At 39.6% G+C, this 19,640-nt stretch overlaps 1 long non-coding RNA gene and 1 pseudogene across 1 annotated transcript; one reads left to right on the top strand and one right to left on the bottom strand.

Moving 5' to 3' along the window:
* Nucleotides 1–728: 728 nt before the first annotated feature.
* The window catches only part of LOC103892183 (steroid hormone receptor ERR1-like), a 55,353-nt pseudogene continuing 36,441 nt past the window's right edge, over nt 729–19,640 (bottom strand).
* Nucleotides 8,803–17,776, top strand: LOC129049629 (uncharacterized). Its single transcript, XR_008512854.1, has 3 exons — nt 8,803–8,934; nt 13,028–13,237; nt 13,350–17,776. It is a non-coding gene; the product is annotated as an uncharacterized LOC129049629 (long non-coding RNA).

Raw genomic sequence — 19,640 nt, forward strand, 5'->3', positions numbered from 1 at the left:
GAAAATGTTTTAGAAAAAAATTTAATTTTTTCAGTATAAACATAAAAAGCATGTTGACATTTGTGGGATAAAAGAGACCAACAGGTTTATTTAACATTTTAAGATTTTTCTGTTTACTACATAGTTATAATTTATTTTTCAGTTTACTACATAGGTATAATTTTGTTTCTGTTTTAGCAAAAAGAATCATTTTACTTCCAAGAAAAACATTTTTTTGCTAAAAGTCATGTTACAATATTTAGAAGATTCTTGTTTCATGTAAAATCTGCTCATTATAGAAAGACATTTAATATTTTACAATTAAGTAGCTAATCAGTTTTGTTTTCTCTTCTCTTGGATTATATGTGATTTATTTCAAATATATATTATGCTTTACATAGAGAATAATCTGGGGACAACTTTGAAGCGCTAGAGTAGTTCATCAAATTGGAACCATTATATGGAAGAAAATACAAGCTCCTTTGTAGAAGATGCTATTTTGTATATTGCCTCACTAACTTTGTTACCGATTCAGTGATACCTGTCAGTTGTTTTCTCAGCTTTGTTTGTAAATTAGATAAAGGTGAATGCCTGAAGTACTAAGATCGTCAACAACTAATGACTCTTGATATTGAGAGGTAGGAAAGTAGAAACACAGTGAATAATTAGACTCAAAATAATTCATAAATGTAATTTTGGACACAAAGTTATGTTTATTCTGTAAGCAAATAATTCAGAGAGACAGCAAGTGAGAGAGAAGAAGTGACTTGTTTTAATTTCTGATAACAGTTAAATGGTAGGCCAAGTTTGGTGGTTCATGCCTGTAATCCCAGCACTTCGGGAGGCCAAGGTGGGCAGATCACTTGAGGCTAGGAGTTTCAGACCAGCCTGGCTAACATGGTGAAATCCTGTGACTAAGAAAATACAAAAAATTAGCTGGGCATGATGGCACGTGCCTGTAGTCCCAGCTTCTTGGGAGGCTGAGGTGGGAAGATTGCTTGAATCCAGGATGAGGAGATTGCAGTGAGCCGAGATTGTACCACTGCACGCTGGCCTGGCCAACAGAGCAAGACTGTCTCAAAAAAAAAGGAAATGGTGAAATGAACCAAGATTTGCAAAAAGAGAGGGATGAAGGACATCTATAAGTAGCTCTTAAATCCCAGAGAATTCATGGTCTCTGCAGTTAATATTTTGCCATACTTTTACTGTCCTTTGTTACCACAACATTTCCTAGGTTTAGATTTAGATTGCTGGTATTGTCTAAACTAAAATAATCGTTATCTCAGTTATCATGCATATTGCAATGACATAGAAAAATATAGGAAATTATTATTTAATCTCATAACTACAATGAAGATAAAACCAATAGAAAGTCAACTCAAAACAGAAGGTCATATAGCACATTTACTCACAATTTTTTTTTTTTTTTTTGAGGAAAGTGAGCTATGCCTACATTTCTTTTTTTTTAATTAATTAATTTATTTATTATTATTATACTTTAGGTTTTAGGGTACATGTGCGCAATGTGCAGGTTAGTTACATATGTATACATGTGACATGCTGGTGCACTGCACCCACTAACTCGTCATCTAGCATTAGGTATATCTCCCAATGCTATCCCTCCACCTTCCCCCACCCCACAACAGTCCCCAGAGTGTGATGTTCCCCTTCCTGTGTCCATGTGTTCTCATTGTTCAATTTCCACCTATGAGTGAGAATATGCGGTGTTTGGTTTTTTGTTCTTGCGATAGTTTACTGAGAATGATGATTTCCAATTTCATCCATGTCCTTACAAAGGACATGAACTCATCATTTTTTATGGCTGCATAGTATTCCATGGTGTCTATGTGCCACATTTTCTTAATCCAGTCTATCATTGTTGGACATTTGGGTTGGTTCCAAGTCTTTGCTATTGTGAATAATGCCGCAATAAACATACGTGTGCATGTGTCTTTATAGCAGCATGATTTATAGTCCTTTGGGTATATACCCAGTAATGGGATGGCCGGGCCAAATGGTATTTCTAGTTCTAGATCCCTGAGGAATCGCCACACTGACTTCCACAATGGTTGAACTAGTTTACAGTCCCACCAACAGTGTAAAAGTGTTCCTATTTCTCCACATCCTCTCCAGCACCTATTGTTTCCTGACTTTTTAATGATTGCCATTCTAACTGGTGTGAGATGGTATCTCATTGTGGTTTTGATTTGCATTTCTCTGATGGCCAGTGATGGTGAGCATTTTTTCATGTGTTTTTTGGCTGCATAAATGTCTTCTTTTGAGAAGTGTCTGTTCATCTCCTTCGCCCACTTTTTGATGGGGTTGTTTGTTTTTTTCTTGTAAATTTGTTTGAGTTCATTGTAGATTCTGGATATTAGCCCTTTGTCAGATGAGTAGGCTGCAAAAACTTTCTCCCATTTTGTAAGTTGCCTGTTCACTCTGATGGTAGTTTCTTTTGCTGTGCAGAAGCTCTTTAGTTTAGTTAGATACCATTTGTCAATTTTGGCTTTTGTTGCCATTGCTTTTGGTGTTTTAGACATGAAGTCCTTGCCCATGCCTGTGTCCTGAATGGTAATGCCTAGGTTTTCTTCTAGGGTTTTTATGGTTTTAGGTCTAACATGTAAGTCTTTAATCCATCTTGAATTGATTTTTGTATAAGGTGTAAGGAAGGGATCCAGTTTCAGCTTTCTACATATGGCTAGCCAGTATTCCCAGCACCATTTATTAAATAGGGAATCCTTTCCCCATTGCTTGTTTTTCTAAGGTTTGTCAAAGATCAGATAGTTGTAGATATGCGGCGTTATTTCTGAGGGCTCTGTTCTGTTCCATTGATCTATATCTCTGTTTTGGTAGCAGTACCATGTTGTTTTGGTTACTGTAGCCTTGTAGTATAGTTTGAAGTCAGGTAGCGTGATGCCTCCAGCTTTGTTCTTTTGGCTTAGGATTGACTTGGCGATGCGGGCTCTTTTTTGGTTCCATATGAACTTTGAAGTAGTTTTTTCCAATTCTGTGAAGAAAGTCATTGGTAGCTTGATGGGGATGGCATTGAATCTATAAATTACCTTGGGCAGTATGGCCATTTTCACGATATTGATTCTTCCTACCCATGAGCATGGAACGTACTTCCATTTGTTTGTATCCTCTTTTATTTCCTTGAGCAGTGGTTTGTAGTTCTCCTTGAAGAGGTCCTTCACATCCCTTCTAAGTTGGATTCCTAGGTATTTTATTCTCTTTGAAGCAATTGTGAATGGGCGTTCACTCATGATTTGGCTCTCTGTTTGTCTCCTGTTGGTGTATAAGAATGCTTGTGATTTTTGTACATTGATTTTGTATCCTGAGACTTTGCTGAAGTTGCTTATCAGCTTAAGGAGATTTTGGGCTGAGACAATGGGGTTTTCTAGATATACAATCATGTCATCTGCAAACAGGGTCAATTTGACTTCCTCTTCTCCTAATTGAATACCCTTTATTTCCTTCTTCTGCCTAATTGCCCTGGCCAGAACTTCCAACACTGTGTTGAATAGGAGTGGTGAGAGAGGGCATCCCTGTCTTGTGCCAGTTTTCAAAGGGAATGCTTCCAGTTTTTGCCCATTCAGTATGATATTGGCTGTGGGTTTGTCATAGATAGCTCTTATTATTTTGAGATACGTCCCATCAATACCTAATTTATTGAGCATTTTTAGCATGAAGAGTTGTTGAATTTTGTCAAAGGCCTTTTCTGCATCTATTGAGATAATCGTGGTTTTTGTTTTGTGGTTCTGTTTATATGCTGGATTACATTTATTGATTTGCGTATATTGAACCAGCCTTGCATTCCAGGGATGAAGCACACTTGATCATGGTGGATAAGCTTTTTGATGTGCTGCTGGATTCGGTTTGCCAGTATTTTATTGAGGATTTTTGCATCAATGTTCATCAAGGATATTGGTCTAAAATTCTCTTTTTTGGTTGTGTCTCTGCCCGGCTTTGGTATCAGGATGATGCTGGCCTCATAAAATGAGTTAGGGAGGATTCCCTCTTTTTCTATTGATTGGAATAGTTTCAGAAGGAATGGTACCAGCTCCTCCTTGTACCTCTGGTAGAATTCGGCTGTGAATCCATCTGGTCCTGGACTTTTTTTGTTGGTAAGCTATTGATTATTGCCACAATTTCAGCTCCTGTTATTGGTCTATTCAGAGATTCAACTTCTTCCTGGTTTAGTCTTGGCAGAGTGTATGTGTCAAGGAATTTATCCATTTCTTCTAGATTTTCTAGTTTATTTGCGTAGAGGTGTTTACAGTATTCTCTGATGGTAGTTTGTATTTCTGTGGGATCGGTGGTGATATCCCCTTTATCATTTTTCATTGCATCTATTTGATTCTTCTCTCTTTTTTTCTTTATTAATCTTGCTAGCGGTCTATCAATTTTGTTGATCCTTTCAAAAAACCAGCTCCTGGATTCATTAATTTTTTGAAGGGTTTTTCGGGTCTCTATTTCCTTCAGTTCTGCTCTGATTTTAGTTATTTCTTGCCTTCTGCTAGCTTTTGAATGTGTTTGCTCTTGCTTTTCTAGTTCTTTTAATTGTGATGTTAGGGTGTCAATTTTGGATCTTTCCTGCTTTCTCTTGTGGGCATTTAGTGCTATAAATTTCCCTCTACACACTGCTTTGAACGTGTCCCAGAGATTCTGGTATGTTGTGTCTTGGTTCTCATTGGTTTCAAAGAACATCTTTATTTCTGCCTTCATTTCGTTATGTACCCAGTAGTCATTCAGGAGCAGGTTGTTCAGTTTCCATGTGGTTGAGCGGTTTTGAGTGAGATTCTTAATCCTGAGTTCTAGCTTGACTGCACTGTGATCTGAGAGATAGTTTGTTATAATTTCTGTTCTTTTACATTTGCTGAGGATAGCTTTACTTCCAACTATGTGGTCAATTTTGGAATAGGTGTGGTGTGGTGCTGAAAAGAATGTATATTCTGTTGATTTGGGGTGGAGAGTTCTGTAGATGTCTATTAAGTCCGCTTGCTGCAGAGCTGAGTTCAATTCCTGGGTATCCTTGTTGACTTTCTGTCTCGTTGATCTGTCTAATGTTGACAGTGGGGTGTTAAAGTCTCCCATTATTAATGTGTGGGAGTCTAAGTCTCTTTGTAGGTCACTCAGGACTTGCTTTATGAATCTGGGTGCTCCTGTATTGGGTGCATATATATTTAGGATAGTTAGCTCTTCTTGTTGAATTGATCCCTTTACCATTACGTAATGGCCTTCTTTGTCTCTTTTGACCTTTGTTGGTTTAAAGTCTGTTTTATCAGAGACTAGGATTGCAACCCCTGCCTTTTTTTGTTTTCCATTTGCTTGGTAGATCTTCCTCCATCCTTTTATTTTGAGCCTATGTGTGTCTCTGCACGTGAGATGGGTTTCCTGAATACAGCACACTGATGGGTCTTGACTCTTGATCCAGTTTGCCAGTCTGTGTCTTTTAATTGGAGCATTTAGTCCATTTACATTTAAAGTTAATATTGTTATGTGTGAATTTGATCCTGTCATTATGATGTTAGCTGGTTATTTTGCTCGTTAGTTGATGCAGTCTCTTTCTAGTCTCGATAGTCTTTACGTTTTGGCATGATTTTGCAGCGGCTGGTACCGGCTGTGCCTTTCCATGTTTAGCGCTTCCTTCAGGAGCTCTTTTAGGGCAGGCCTGGTGGTGACAAAATCTCTCAACATTTGCTTGTCTGTAAAGTATTTTATTTCTCCTTCACTTATGAAGCTTAGTTTGGCAGGATATGAAATTCTGGGTTGAAAATTCTTTTCTTTAAGAATGTTGAATATTGGCCCCCACTCTCTTCTGGCTTGTAGAGTTTCTGCTGAGAGATCCGCTGTTAGTCTGATGGGCTTCCCTTTGAGGGTAACCCGACCTTTCTCTCTGGCTGCCCTTAACATTTTTTCCTCCATTTCAACTTTGGTGAATCTCACAATTATGTGTCTTGGAGTTGCTCTTCTCGAGGAGTATCTTTGTGGTGTTCTCTGTATTTCCTGAATCTGAATGTTGGCCTGCCTTGCTAGAGTGGGGAAGTTCTCCTGGATAATATCCTGCAGAGTGTTTTCCAACTTGGTTCCATTCTCCCCGTCACTTTCAGGTACACCAATCAGACGTAGATTTGGTCTTTTCACATAGTCCCATATTTCTTGAGGCTTTGCTCATTTCTTTTTATTCTTTTTTCTCTAAACTTCCCTTCTCGCTTCATTTCATTCATTTCATCTTCCATCACTGATACCCTTTCTTCCATTTGATCACATCAGTTCCTGAGGCTTCTGTATTCTTCACGTAGTTCTCGAGGCTTGGTTTTCAGCTCCATCAGCTCCTTTAAGCACTTCTCTGTATTGGTTATTCTAGTTATACATTCTTCTAAATTTTTTTCAAAGTTTTCAACTTCTTTGCCTTTGGTTTGAATATCCTCCCGTAGCTCGGAGTAATTTGATCATCTGAAGCCTTCTTCTCTCAGCTCATCAAAGTCATTCTCCATCCAGCTTTGATCCGTTGCTGGTGAGGAACTGCGTTCCTTTGGAGGAGGAGAGGTGGTCTGCTTTTTAGAGTTTTCAGTTTTTCTGCTCCGTTTTTTCCCCATCTTTGTGGTTTTATCTACTTTTGGTCTTTGATGATGGTGATGTACAGATGGGTTTTTGGTGTGGATGTCCTTTCTGTTTGTTAGTTTTCCTTCTAACAGACAGGACCCTCAGCTGCAGGTCTGTTGGAGTACCCGGCCAGCCATGTGAGGAGTCAGTCTGCCCCTGCTGGGGGGTGCCTCCCAGTTAGGCTGCTCGGGGGTCAGGGGTCAGGGACCCATTTGAGGAGGCAGTCTGCCCATTCTCAGATCTCCAGCTGCGTGCTGGGAGAACCACTGCTCTCTTCAAAGCTGTCAGACAGGGACATTTAAGTCTGCAGAGGTTACTGCTGTCTTTTTGTTTGTCTGTGCCCTGCCCCCAGAGGTGGAACCTACAGAGGCAGGCAGGCCTCCTTGAGCTGTGGTGGGCTCCACCCAGTTCGAGCTTCCCAGCTGCTTTGTTTACCTAAGCAAGCCTGGGCAATGGCAGGCGCCCCTCCCCCAGCCTAGCTGCCGCCTTGCAGTTTGATCTCAGACTGCTGTGCTAGCAATCAGCGAGACTCCGTGGGCGTAGGACCCTCTGAGCCAGGTGCAGGATACAATCTCCAGGTGTGCTGTTTTTTAAGCCCATCGGAAAAGCGCAGTATTCGGGTGGGAGTGACCCGATTTTCCAGGTGCCGTCTGCCACCCCTTTCTTTGACTAGGAAAGGGAACTCCCTGACCCCTTGTGCTTCCCGAGTGAGGCAATGCCTCGCCCTTCTTCGGCTCGCGCACGGTGCGCGCACCCACTGACCTGCGCCCACTGTCTGGTACTCCCTAGTGAGATGAACCTGGTACCTCAGATGGAAATGCAGAAATCACCCGTCTTCTGTGTCACTCACGCTGGGAGCTGCAGACCGGAGCTGTTCCCATTCGGCCATCTTGGCTCCTCCTCACTCACAATTTCTCTAAGTCCTAACACATATAACCCTGTAAGTCAAAAATAAAAAAATTCTTGGAAATAAATTGCATTCTTTTTGTTTTACTAAAGAAGAAGATAAATTTAAAAGAATATATCTGTATTTTAATTGAAACTTCTCAGAAACAGAAGGTCAAATCCTGCTTGTTCTCACTTACAAGTGATAGCTAAATAATGTGTACACATGAACTTCGAGTGTGGAATGATAAACACTGAAGACTTGGGAGGCTGTGAGAGTGGCAGGGGGTGGGTACTGAGAAATTTCTTAATGGGTACAATGTACGTTACTCAGTTGATGGATGTACTAAAACACTAGACTTCACCACTACACAATATAACCATGTAACAAAATTGCACTTGTACCCCTTAAACTTATACCCCCCAACAAAGAGTGTGCCTATTTTTTTTTCAGTTGGATGTTTCTCTTCTTTTCCTCAAGGGCACTTAGGGCACTGGCACACACAGTTGGCATGATCCATCGGGAGACATGCCCTGGGAGCCCTGCACCTTCTCCACAGGTGGCCAAGCCATCCTTGGTGTAGACTCACGATGGAAACCTTGGAAATGTCTCCTTGGTGAATCACTGGAATTATTATAACCACTGACTCTCACAGGTTCTTCGGGTTCAGTGATGTTAAATTTGGTTTCTCCAAATTTAATAACAGTCTCTAAAATTGTGGAAAACACAGACAAATGAAATTGTTAGTTAGGGGAATGCTTTTCCTCCTTTTCTGTGTTTGTTTCCATGTGGGAGGGGCTTAGCGACTATTACACTCCTGGCTTCTGTCTCCTCACTCAAAATTAGGGTGTGTGTGGAAGGAAAAGCTGGCATGTGTTGCCCAGCTCCTTCCTGGGACTTAACCAGCCCCCAGAGAGCATGTGCTCCCGGCTGTCCCTATGTGCCATAAAGTACATGTGAACAGGCCACTGAAGGTGGGTGGGGAGGGAGGAAACTGTTGGTACCCCTGTACCCAAGGTGTGTATAGAGGAGAGGGCGGGTATGGATGTTTGGGATTCAGTATTCAGATATAAGCCATATTCTCCAACATCAGCTTTATCAGTTTTAATGATTTATTCTGTTTCCCATTTGCTTTGTCTTTTTCCTATTTCTCAATTGCTTAAAAACCCTAGTCAGAAAGCAGGGGAGGTGGGGAGGTTTTTCTGAGTCACTTAAAACCTGGATTTGGATGGATTTCAGTTCCCAATTTACAATTAAAGCACAAAAAATTACTTCTTACTATTAACATCATCTTGGATCCTTGAGAGTTTCTTTTTGTTCACCAACTGCAGCCCCAAAGGAAGAATTGCTCTGTGGAGTGTCGAGTACCAGGCAGAGCTCCTCTACCTCCTCATAGAGCACATCGTCCATGAGCTCAAGGACGCAGGGCTTTTCAGTCTCACCTGGAAGAATAACGTCAGCAGGTCAGTCACATCCCATGGGGATATATCTACAACTAGAATGTGAGCACCATAAGGGCAAGGATGTTGATTTTTCCTTCCATATCACTGGAAGAAATAGAGTTTGGCATGTAATAAACCTTCAGTAGATATTTGCCAAATAAGTAAACAAATGTTTGAATATGTGCAATGACCAGCCCTTATCTGTATGGGGAATTTATTTAATATCTGTCTTTAAGCTCTGACGTTCATCTTAGAAAATAAAGGAAAAAAAGCAAATGCCAATTTTGTTTATGAATTTCTAGCATTACATTCAGAAAGCAAGATTAGTAGCCTTGCGCTGGTTGGTCATTGTTAATTTGACCTCAATACTAGTTTCTAGTATTATTAACTTTTGACTTAGTAAACAAATCATTGCACTAAGAACCCTGCCTTACGTTTAATTCCCAGCACAGTGTTTTCTGTGTGGGCCTACTGTGCTCCGAATTGTGTCTCTGGAGATTTGACAAGATGTGTCTTTAAAAACTGCTCTTAGTTAATACATGTGTAATTCAGTGAAAGAAAGCCGCACATCATACATTCTTTGTGTGCCATGTGTTGCTTATAGCCTTTAGGGCCGCATATGCATATCATCTTGGAAGCACTAACGTGGCTTCGAAAAAATTTTTCCTGAGCCTGTACAAAATGTGGTTTTGAAAAGTGATCAATGTCAACATCTTGAATTCAGTGAAAGAAAACAGGACACCATCTGGGTTTTTGGCACAAAGCTTGCATTTACCTTTTAAGACTAGATACATTTTCTGTATAGGCCTACTATGCTCAGAATTGTGTTTTCTGAGGTTTGACAGGATGTGTCTTTGAAAACTGCCCTTAATTAATACATGTTGAATTCAGTGAAAGATCACGGCAAATAATAAATTATTTTTGTGCCATATCTTTCTTTTAGCATTTAGGGCTTTATGTGCATATATTCCTGAAAGTACTAACTGAGGTTTGAAATACTTTATTCTGAGCTTGTGCAAAATGTGTTTTTAAAAAGCGATCAATATCAAAATATGTTGAATTCAGTGAAAGAAAAGACCACCACATCTAGGATTGTGGCACAAAGCTCATGCTTACCTTTCAGGGCCAGATATTCACATTTTCTGTGTAAGCCTACTGAAAAGCCAGGCCTGCATGAGTATGCTCAGACAGTTGCAAAGCGGTTCCACTCTCTCACCTTGGGGTTCACTCCCATTCCCACTGTGTCCCCTGTCAGCAGGAAGAAGCCAGAGCGATCGATGGCCTTTTCCCATCTTCACAGCCTACACCTTAAGGTTAAGGTGTTATAAAACCCAAAGGGAGGGATTGAAACTGCCTTTGCAAAATTATGACTGAGAGAGTGAAAGAGATCTAACCAGACTCCGCCTTGCTTGTAACCTCCTTGTTCATTCCTGGGTGTAGGCTGAACTAATGTTGGGAGAAACTTAGCTTATAGTTTAAACAAAGACGGTAACAGCCCTTTCCCAAAGCAGACCTCTTTCTTGCCTGGGAACTAGATTGCCTTTCTAGGACTAACATTAGCCACAAGATTAGAAATTGTGATTTAGGAGTCATGCAACTGGAGGCTACAAGGTTCTGACCCTCCCTAAACTGAAATGACTGGAAAGTAAATTGTAAACAACCACATCAATTCCATGTCAGTAAAGGAGAGACGACATCAAACTTCATTACAGAAGCCAAGCCTGACCCAAATCAAGGTCAGTGGAAGCTGTGTACCAAGCGCCCTGGTGAGAGTCTGGATGCTGTATCAGTATTGCGGCTGACATACTAGTATCGTAGGTGTCATGTCAGTCTTGGGGGTGTCAGTATTACAGGTGTCATATGAGTCTTAGGGGTGTCACAGCAGTCTTGCAAGTGTCATAGCAGTATTGTAGATGTCATATCAGTATTGCGGGTGTCATATCTGTATTGTGGGTATCATATCAGTATTGCGGGTGTCATATCTGTATTGTGGGTGTCATATCAGTATTGTGGGTGTCATATCAGTATTGCAGGTGTCATATCTGTACTGTGGGTGTCATATCAGTATTGCGGGTGTCATATCTGTATTGTGGGTGTCATATCAGTATTGTGGGTGTCATATCCGTATTGCAGGTGTCATATCAGTCTTACAGGTGTCATCAGTATTGCAGGCATCAGATGAGTCTTATGGGCATCATATCAGTATTACGGGTGTCATATGAGTCTTAGGAGTGTCATATGAATCTTGTGGGTGTCATATCAGTCTTATGAGTGTCATATCTGTATTTTGGGCATCACATGAGTCTTATGGGCATCACAGCCCTCTTGCAGGTGTCATTTGTATTGTGGGTGTCACATCAGTATTGTGGGTGTCACATCAGTCTTATGGGTGTCACAGCAGTCTTGTTGGTGTCACCTCTGTATTATGGTATCACATTTGTATTGGGGTGTCACATCTGTATTGCAGGTGTTATATCAGTCTATGGATGTCATATCAGTATTGTGGGCATCATCTCAGTCTTACGGGTGTCATATCAGTATTACAATATGTCATGATATGCCACACCAGTATGACACCTCTTCCAAAAACCCTCACAGACATACCTAGACATAGTGCTTTAACAGCTCTCTGTGTATCCCTTAATCCAGTCATGTTGACACCTAGACTTAACTATCACAGTAATTCATGGCAAAAATTTTAGAATTTTTAAAAATTGTATAATGAAAGCTGGGCAACATAGCCAGACACTGTCCCTACAAAAGTATTTTTAACAATTAGCTGGTCATGGTGGCACACATGTGTAGTTCCAGTTACTCTGGAGGCTGAGGTGGGTGGATCTTTTGAGCCCAGGAGATTGAGGCTGCAGAGCTAGGATCGTGCCACTGCATTCCAGCCTGGGCAACAGTGTGAAGCTCTCTCAGAAAACAATCAGCAGTACTAATATTCTTAGGAATAAATTTAACCAAGGTACCAGACTTGAACATGGAAAATGTCAAAACATTGCTGAAATAAATTCAAGAAAGCATGAATAAATGGAAAGACACCTCATGTTCATAAACTAGAAGACACTAATTTTTAAGATGGCAGTACTACACAAAGCCATCTACAAATTTATTGCAATTCCTGTTAAAATCCCAAAGTCCTTTTGGCAGAAATCCACAAGCTGATCCTAACATTTATATGAAATTTCATGGGATCCAGAATAGCCAAAATAATGTCAAAAAAATGACCAACTCAGAGGCTCACATTTCCAAATTTCAAATCTTACTACAAAGCAACAACAATAAAAACAGCATGATGCTGGCGTAAGGACACATGTATAGATCAATAGAACCGAATGTTGAATCCAGAAATAAACCCATACTTCTTATGATCTTTTTTTTTTTTTGAGGCAGGGAGACTCACTCTGTCTCCCAGGCTGGAGTACAGTGGCATGATTATGGCTCACTGCAGCCTCTAACTCCTGGGCTCAAGTGATCCTCCTGCCTCAGCCTACCAAGTAGCTGGGACTACAGGTATGCACCACCACACCTGGCTAATTTTTTTATTTTTTTGTAGAGGTGGAGTCTTGCTATCTTGCCCAGGCTGGCCTGGAACTCCTGGTCTCAAGTGATACTCTGCTCTTGGCCTCCCAGAGCATTGAGATGATGGGTGTATGCCACCACGTCTGGCCTGTTGATTTTTAAAAATGGATTTTTTTTCTTTTCTGTCTTTTTTTTTGAGGCAGGGATTCACTCTGTTGCCCAGGTTGGAGTGCAGTTGTGTGAACACGGCTTACTGCAGCCTCAACCTCCCAGGCTCAAGCAATCCTCCCTCCTTTGTCTGCCGAGTAACTAGGACTACAGACATGAGCCACCACACTCAGCTAATTTTTAAATTATTTGTAGAGACGGAGTTTCCTTGAGTTGCCCAGACTGGCCTCAAACTCCTGGGTTCAAGCAAGCCTCCAACCTCAGTGTCTCAAAGTGCTGGGATTACAGGCATGAGCCACCACCTTCAGCCTGGAACTGTTTTCATAATTACATTCTCATGTTTGTTGCTAGTGTCTAGAAATACAACAGATTACCATGTGTTGACATTTTGTGCTGTAACTTTGCTGAATTTATTCACTAGTTTTAATAAGTGAATAAGGAGGAGCAGCGAGGACGGCGTGGGCTGTGGAGCGGAGCACAATGACAGCGCCTTCCTGGAGCCTGGGTATGACGTCTGCCTGGAAGATCTTGGCGATCTCCACAGAGCTGCCTGGAGGGGCACAGTTCCCAGAGTGGAGCTCATTCTCATGCTCAGGAACCCTGGCTTGGACAAGAGAGACAAGAAGAAGAGGTAACGGGCCGGGCGGGGGCTGGGAGGGTGGGGAACTGGGAGAAGCCCTTTCCCTGGGGGATGGGGTGGGGTGCGCCCTCCTGTCACCGGCCCAGCTTTCTCGCCTCCGCAGGCCCCGCAGCACCTGGGATGTGGAAGCCTTGGAGGAGTCAGGGCCCAGGCCTCTTCATGAGCCCCAAAACGAAAACCACACGCAGCCATGATTTCCCTATTTCTCCTGATTTCCCTCTTTCTCCGGATTCCAACTGCATCTTTATATCTAAAAATTTTTGGCTTACCACACGGGGAGCTAAAAAAGCAACTCTTACCTGATATGTACTCAGAGGTGCACTGGGTTTTAAACTGTCCATCACACAAGCCAAACCAGGTTCCACAAAACAGGAAACAGGAACCTAAGTAGTTCCATTGTTTTTGTGCTCAAAAACATGGGGTGCTCTATCCCAAGTTCTGAAGCAACTAAAATTAATGTTGTCACTTGCAATACTAATGAGAGGATGACTGGAGTAAGCTATTTTGTTCTGCAGCAGAAGACTCTTGTGATCAAATTGATACCTCAGGTAAACTGTTGGAGTTATTTTCAAGCCTTCATAAAAGCACGGCCAGTTAAGGTTGTGTCCAAATTCAAGTAGAGTTTGTACCAAGTCGAAAAGAGTCTCATACTCTTTATTTGGTTGTAGAGAAGAGAAAATTAAGTTTCTTTACCTATGACTTCTCTAATGTTTCTCTGGAGGGCTCTCTTAGGGACTATTTCAACAAATATGACATTTTCCCTTCCTTTGGCTGCAGTTGTGACAGCCTCGATGAAACCAACTGGCTCTGGAATGTTCCTGTATCAATATTTGCCAGTAGTCAAATCTTCACAAGCTGTTTTTCCTGTTGTTATTGAAATCAGTTCCATTTCTGGCTCCATCCTCCCCAAATTTCCAATGTTCTCTTTAATGTCTTTGCACACTGGATCCATCATATAATTGTGATTAGCAGCTGGAACTGACAGGATATATGAAAATATCCTGCTTTTCTCAAACTGCTGAGCCACCTCTTCATGACACTTGGCTGTAGCTTCTGCCTCTCCTGACAGGATACAGGAGCAAGGACTATTAAAGGCTGCCATGCACATTCTTCTGGAGAAGGACACCAGAGCCTTCGAGATTTCTGTTCTCGGAATCTATAAAGGCTCTAAAAAATGAAGTATATATCTTTTAAAAATAAAAAATAAATAAATCATAACTGCATACAATTAGATCTAGTACATACTGCACTATTGTAATGATCTCATAGCCACCTCCTGTTGCTATTGCAGTGAACTCAAGTGTTGCAGGTACCCACTTAAAACACCAAGTGATGCTCATCATCTTCACAGATGCAGTTCGTCTTGCCAGCAAATCATGTTTCATAGTGAAAGTGACCTCTCGTGGTACTCATGTAGTTTTCTTTTTAAAATTATTTGTATGAGGCATAGTAGGTATATATTTATAAAATACATGAGATATTTTGGTAGAGGCATACAATCAATGTATAATAATTACATCAGGGTAAATAGGTATTCATCATCTCAAACATTTATCATTTCTTTGAGTTACATTCTGATTATACTATTTTTAAATGCACAATAAAATATTGTTGACTGTAGTCACCCTGTTCTGCTGTCAAGTAGTAGATCTTATTCATTTTATCTAACTATATATTTTTTACCCATTAACCATCCTCACTTATCTCCAACCCCCACTACCCTTCCCAACCTCTGGTAACCTTCATTCAATTCTCTATGTTCATGAGTTTCATTGTTTTAATTTTTAGCTCCCACAAGTGAGTGAGAAGTCTTTCTGTGCCTGGCTTATTTCCCTTGACATAATGACCTCTAGTTCCTTCAATGTTATTGCAAATGCCAGAATCTCATTCTTTTCTATGGTTGAATAGTGCTCCATTTTGTGTGTGTGTGTGTGTGTGTGTGTGCATATATATATATCTCACATCTTCTTTATCTATTTTCCTGTTGATGGTCACATAGCTTGCTTCCAAATATTGGCTGTTGTGAATAGTGCTGCAGTAAACTTAGAAGTACCAATCTCTCTTGGACATACTGATTTCCATTCCTTTGGATAAATACCCAAATGCTCTCTTTAACATCTTTTCACACTGGATCCATCATATAATTGTGCATAATAGCAGCTGGAACTGAGAGGATATAGAAATATGCTGCTTTTCTCAAACTGCTGAGCCACCTCTTCATGATACTTGGCTATAGCATCTGCCTCTCCTGATGGGGTACAGGAGCAAAGACTGTTAAAGGGGGATTGCAGGATCATACGGCAGTTCTTTTTTTAGTTTTTTGAGGAAGCTCCATGCTGTTCTCCATAGTGATTGTACTGATCTACATTCCCAACAACAGTGGATGAGGGTTCCCTTTTCTCTATATCCTTGCCAGCATTTGTTGTTGCTTGTCTTTTGTATCAAAGCCTTTTCTAGTGGGGTGAGATGTTATCTCATTGTAGTTTTGATTTGCATTTCCTTGATGATCAATGATGTTGAGCACCTTTCTATATACTTGTTTGCCATTTGTATGCCACTGTGTGCCTGTTTGCCATTTCTTCTTTTGAGAAATGTCTATTGAGATATTTTGCCCATTTTAAAATCAGATTATTAGATTTTTTTTCCTATTGAGTGGTTTGATCTCCTTATATATTCTGGTTATTAATCTCTTGTCAGATGGATAGTTTGCAAATATTTTCTCCCATTCTGTGGGTTATCTCCTTACTTTGTTGATTGTCTCCTTTGCTGTGTAGAAGCTTTGGAGTTTGACATGATCCTATTTGTCTATTTTTGTTCTGGTTGTTTGTGCTTCAGGGGTATTACTCAATAAATCTTTGCCCAGACCAATGTTCTGAAGTTTCCCAAATGTTCTCCTTCAGTAGATTCATAGTTTGACATCTTAGATTTAGGTCTTTAATGCATTCGATTTTTGTGTGTGATGAGAGACACAGATCTAGTTTCATTCTTCTAAATATGGATATCCAATTTTCACAGCACCATTAATTGAAGACACTGTCTTTTCACCAATGCATGTTCTTGGTATTTTTGTTGAATTGAGTTCCCTATAGAGGTATGCATTTATTTCTGGCCTCTCTATTCTGTTGCACTGGTCCATGTGTCTTTTTTTATGCCAGTTACCATGCTGCTTTAGTTACCATAGCTCTGTAGTATAATTTTAAGTCAGGTTATGTAATTCCTTCAGTTTTGTTCTGCTCAGAATGGCTTTGGCTATTCTGGGTATTTTCTGATTCCATCAGAAAATTTTAGGATTATTGTTTCTATTTCTGTGAAGAATATCACTGGTATGTTGATAGGGACTTCATTGACTCTGTAGATTGCTTTGCATAGGATGGACATTTTAACGATATGGATTTTTCCAATCCATGAAAATGGAATATTTTTTCAATTTTGTCTCCTCTTCCATTTCTTGAATCAGTGTTTTATAGTTCTTACTGTAGAGGTCTTTCACTTCTTAGGTGAAGTGTATTCCTACATATCTTATTTTGTTTTAGCTATTGCAAATGACATTAGTTTCTGATTTCTTTTTCAGATTGTTCAATGTTGGTATATACAAGGGCTACTGATTTTGTATGTTTATTTTTTATCCTGCAACTTTACTGAATTTGTTTATCAGTTCTTAGGGGGAGTCTTTAGGTTTCCCAAATATAAAATTATATCATCTTCAAACAAGGGTAATTTTACTTTTTCCTTTCCAAATAGATCCCCTTTGTTTCTTTCTCTTGTCTCAATGCTCTAGCTAGGACTTCTTGTTTTTTTCATCATGTTTAATTTAATAGTGTAAATCATAGAACCCAAAGAAAGTACCACTAGTGTTGCATAAAGTGCTTCCAAGAAGCAGAGAAATAACATAACAATATAAGAAAAAGCTGATTTGCTTGATATGTACCATAGTTTGAGGTCTGTATCTTTGTCTGCATTTTCAGAAAGATGGTTCATCTCAGAAACACATGAAGTAAACTTATGGTATTGATAAATTCAGTACAGTACTGTAAATATACTTTATCTTCCTTATAATTTTCTTAACATTTCCTTTTCTCTAGCTTACTTTTGTACAAATATGGTATATAATACATAAAACATACAAAATATGTGTTCCTTGACTGTTTATGTTATGGGTAAGGCTACTCATCCACAGTAAGCTATTAGTAGTTAAGTTTTGGGAAGTCAAAAGTTATATGTGAATTTCTATGATGTCCCTACTCCCCAGATTGTCCAAGGGTCAACTGTACTTAAAAAAAAATTAGAATGAACCATGTGGGATTGAATTGAAATAGAAAGTATCAACAAAAACTCATGGTTTTGAATATATTTTGACACTGAAATGTGGATTAATGTAAGCATGTATGCCTGTGTATTTATGTATATCCATATATTTCTCTGCTTTGTTCATGGAGTAGGTCTGTGAGCAATGACAATCCCAATGCAAATATCCACACCTACCTCAACTAGTGGCCAGAATTTGGTTTCTAAATACCATTTTCCCCCAGAAGAAATCTAGTCTTCTAGGAAAATAGCTGATTTCAGATCTGGGGCAGAGAAATAGATGATAAGCTTGGAACATCGTGTGCCATAAAGAAATGCTTAAACGATGATGGCAATGAATTAATGTCCAAAAGACATGAAATCAGCTTGAAATGGTGAACACTGGCTGAGTCTGGGAGTATTTGAACACCAAAAGAATATTTTCCCTTCTCCCCTGTTTATTGCTTTTGTTTTGTTTCATTTTTTAATCCATGTAGATGGCATGAAAGAATAAGAAAATCATCATGTGGCCACCATCATCAGAATTAATTCAAGTAAGAATCATCAAGCAGCCAGGCCCAGTGGCTCATGCCTATAATTCTGGCACTTTGGGAGACTGAGGGGAGCTGATCCTTGAGCCCAGGAGTTAGAGATACAAGCCTGGGCTACATGGCAAAACCCCATCTCTACAAAAAATACAAAAATTAGCCAGGCATGATGGTGCATGCCTATAGTCCTAGCTACTTGGGAGGCTGAGGTGGGAGGATTGCTTGAGCCTGGAAGATTGAGGCTGCAGTGAGCCAAGATTGTGCAAGTGCACTCCAGCCAAGGCAAATAGAGCAAGACCATGATCTCCAAAAATAAATAAATAAATAAATAAATAAAAGGAAAAAATCAATGCAATGCTAAATCGAGTGGGTGAAATTTTGAGGAGCAACTGGAGATTTATAGAGCCACAAAGTATTGCCACAGAGGATATTGGTGAAATACAAAAGGTAAACAGTAACTTTACTATGGACAAATCTGACTGACGATACTCCTTAACCAAAGAATCAAAGTCAACACTGGCCAGCAATGAAACCAAGTGACAGCCTACAGATATGCTGCATTCGGAAGAAGTCAGCATTACCTGTGTGACATTCCTGCCTCAGTGACATAATCTGAATCTAATCATGAGAAAACATCATATGAACCCAAACTGAGAGAAAAATCAGTAAAATAAGTGACCCATACTCTTCAAAAACATGGATGTTATGAAAATCAAAGAAAGGGTACAAAACTGTCCCAGATTAAAGGAGAATAAAGAAAGAGGACAATTGGACTCACACATCATGAATTGTAAAAATTTCCCATCTTGGATTTTCTTTGGCTATAAAGGATATTATGGGGAAAACTGGCAAAATCTTAATAAGATCTGTCGATTATATACTAACATTGAATCAATTTCAGTTTCTTGCTTTTGATAATGATCACCACAGTTATGTAAGAAAATTCCTTCTTTTTAGGAAATATATAGTAAAGTATTTAGAAATAAAGAGGCATCATGTCTGTGACTCACAAATGGTTCAGGAAGAAAAATCTATATTATGTACCTATATTTATATTTATCTAGAAAGAGAAGAGGAAAAGAAGGAGAAAGAGTAAAGCAAATGCAGTAAAATATTAAAATTTGGGGACTGGAACCCAAGACTTTTTGGTCCTATTCTTTTAATTTTTCTTTAAGTCTGAAATTGCCAAAACAGAATATGTCTAAAAAGAAAAACAAATTTTTAGAAATATTAACAAATTATATCCCATTGTATGAAATAAACCATGCATCCATATTGATCTAAGTAAATGAATAAATTGAAGATTTCAAGAGGAACAGAGATATTTACCTAGTCTTAAATTACCTCCTCACAATATACTAACTGATTACAAGATTAAAAAGCAACACTGCAGAAAAGAAACCCAGCAGATACCACCATTAATGATCAATGCTAATATCACTAGTAATAAGACAAATCAAAATCAAGGTCAAATGACAGGATGCAATGAGAAGATCAGAGGATCGCCTCTAAGATACTCTTGTGAAAAATAATACAATCTAAGCCTATTCATAATGAAACAT

The sequence above is a fragment of the Pongo abelii genome, chromosome 14, assembly GCF_028885655.2.
Source record: "Pongo abelii isolate AG06213 chromosome 14, NHGRI_mPonAbe1-v2.0_pri, whole genome shotgun sequence".
NCBI lineage: Eukaryota > Metazoa > Chordata > Mammalia > Primates > Hominidae > Pongo > Pongo abelii.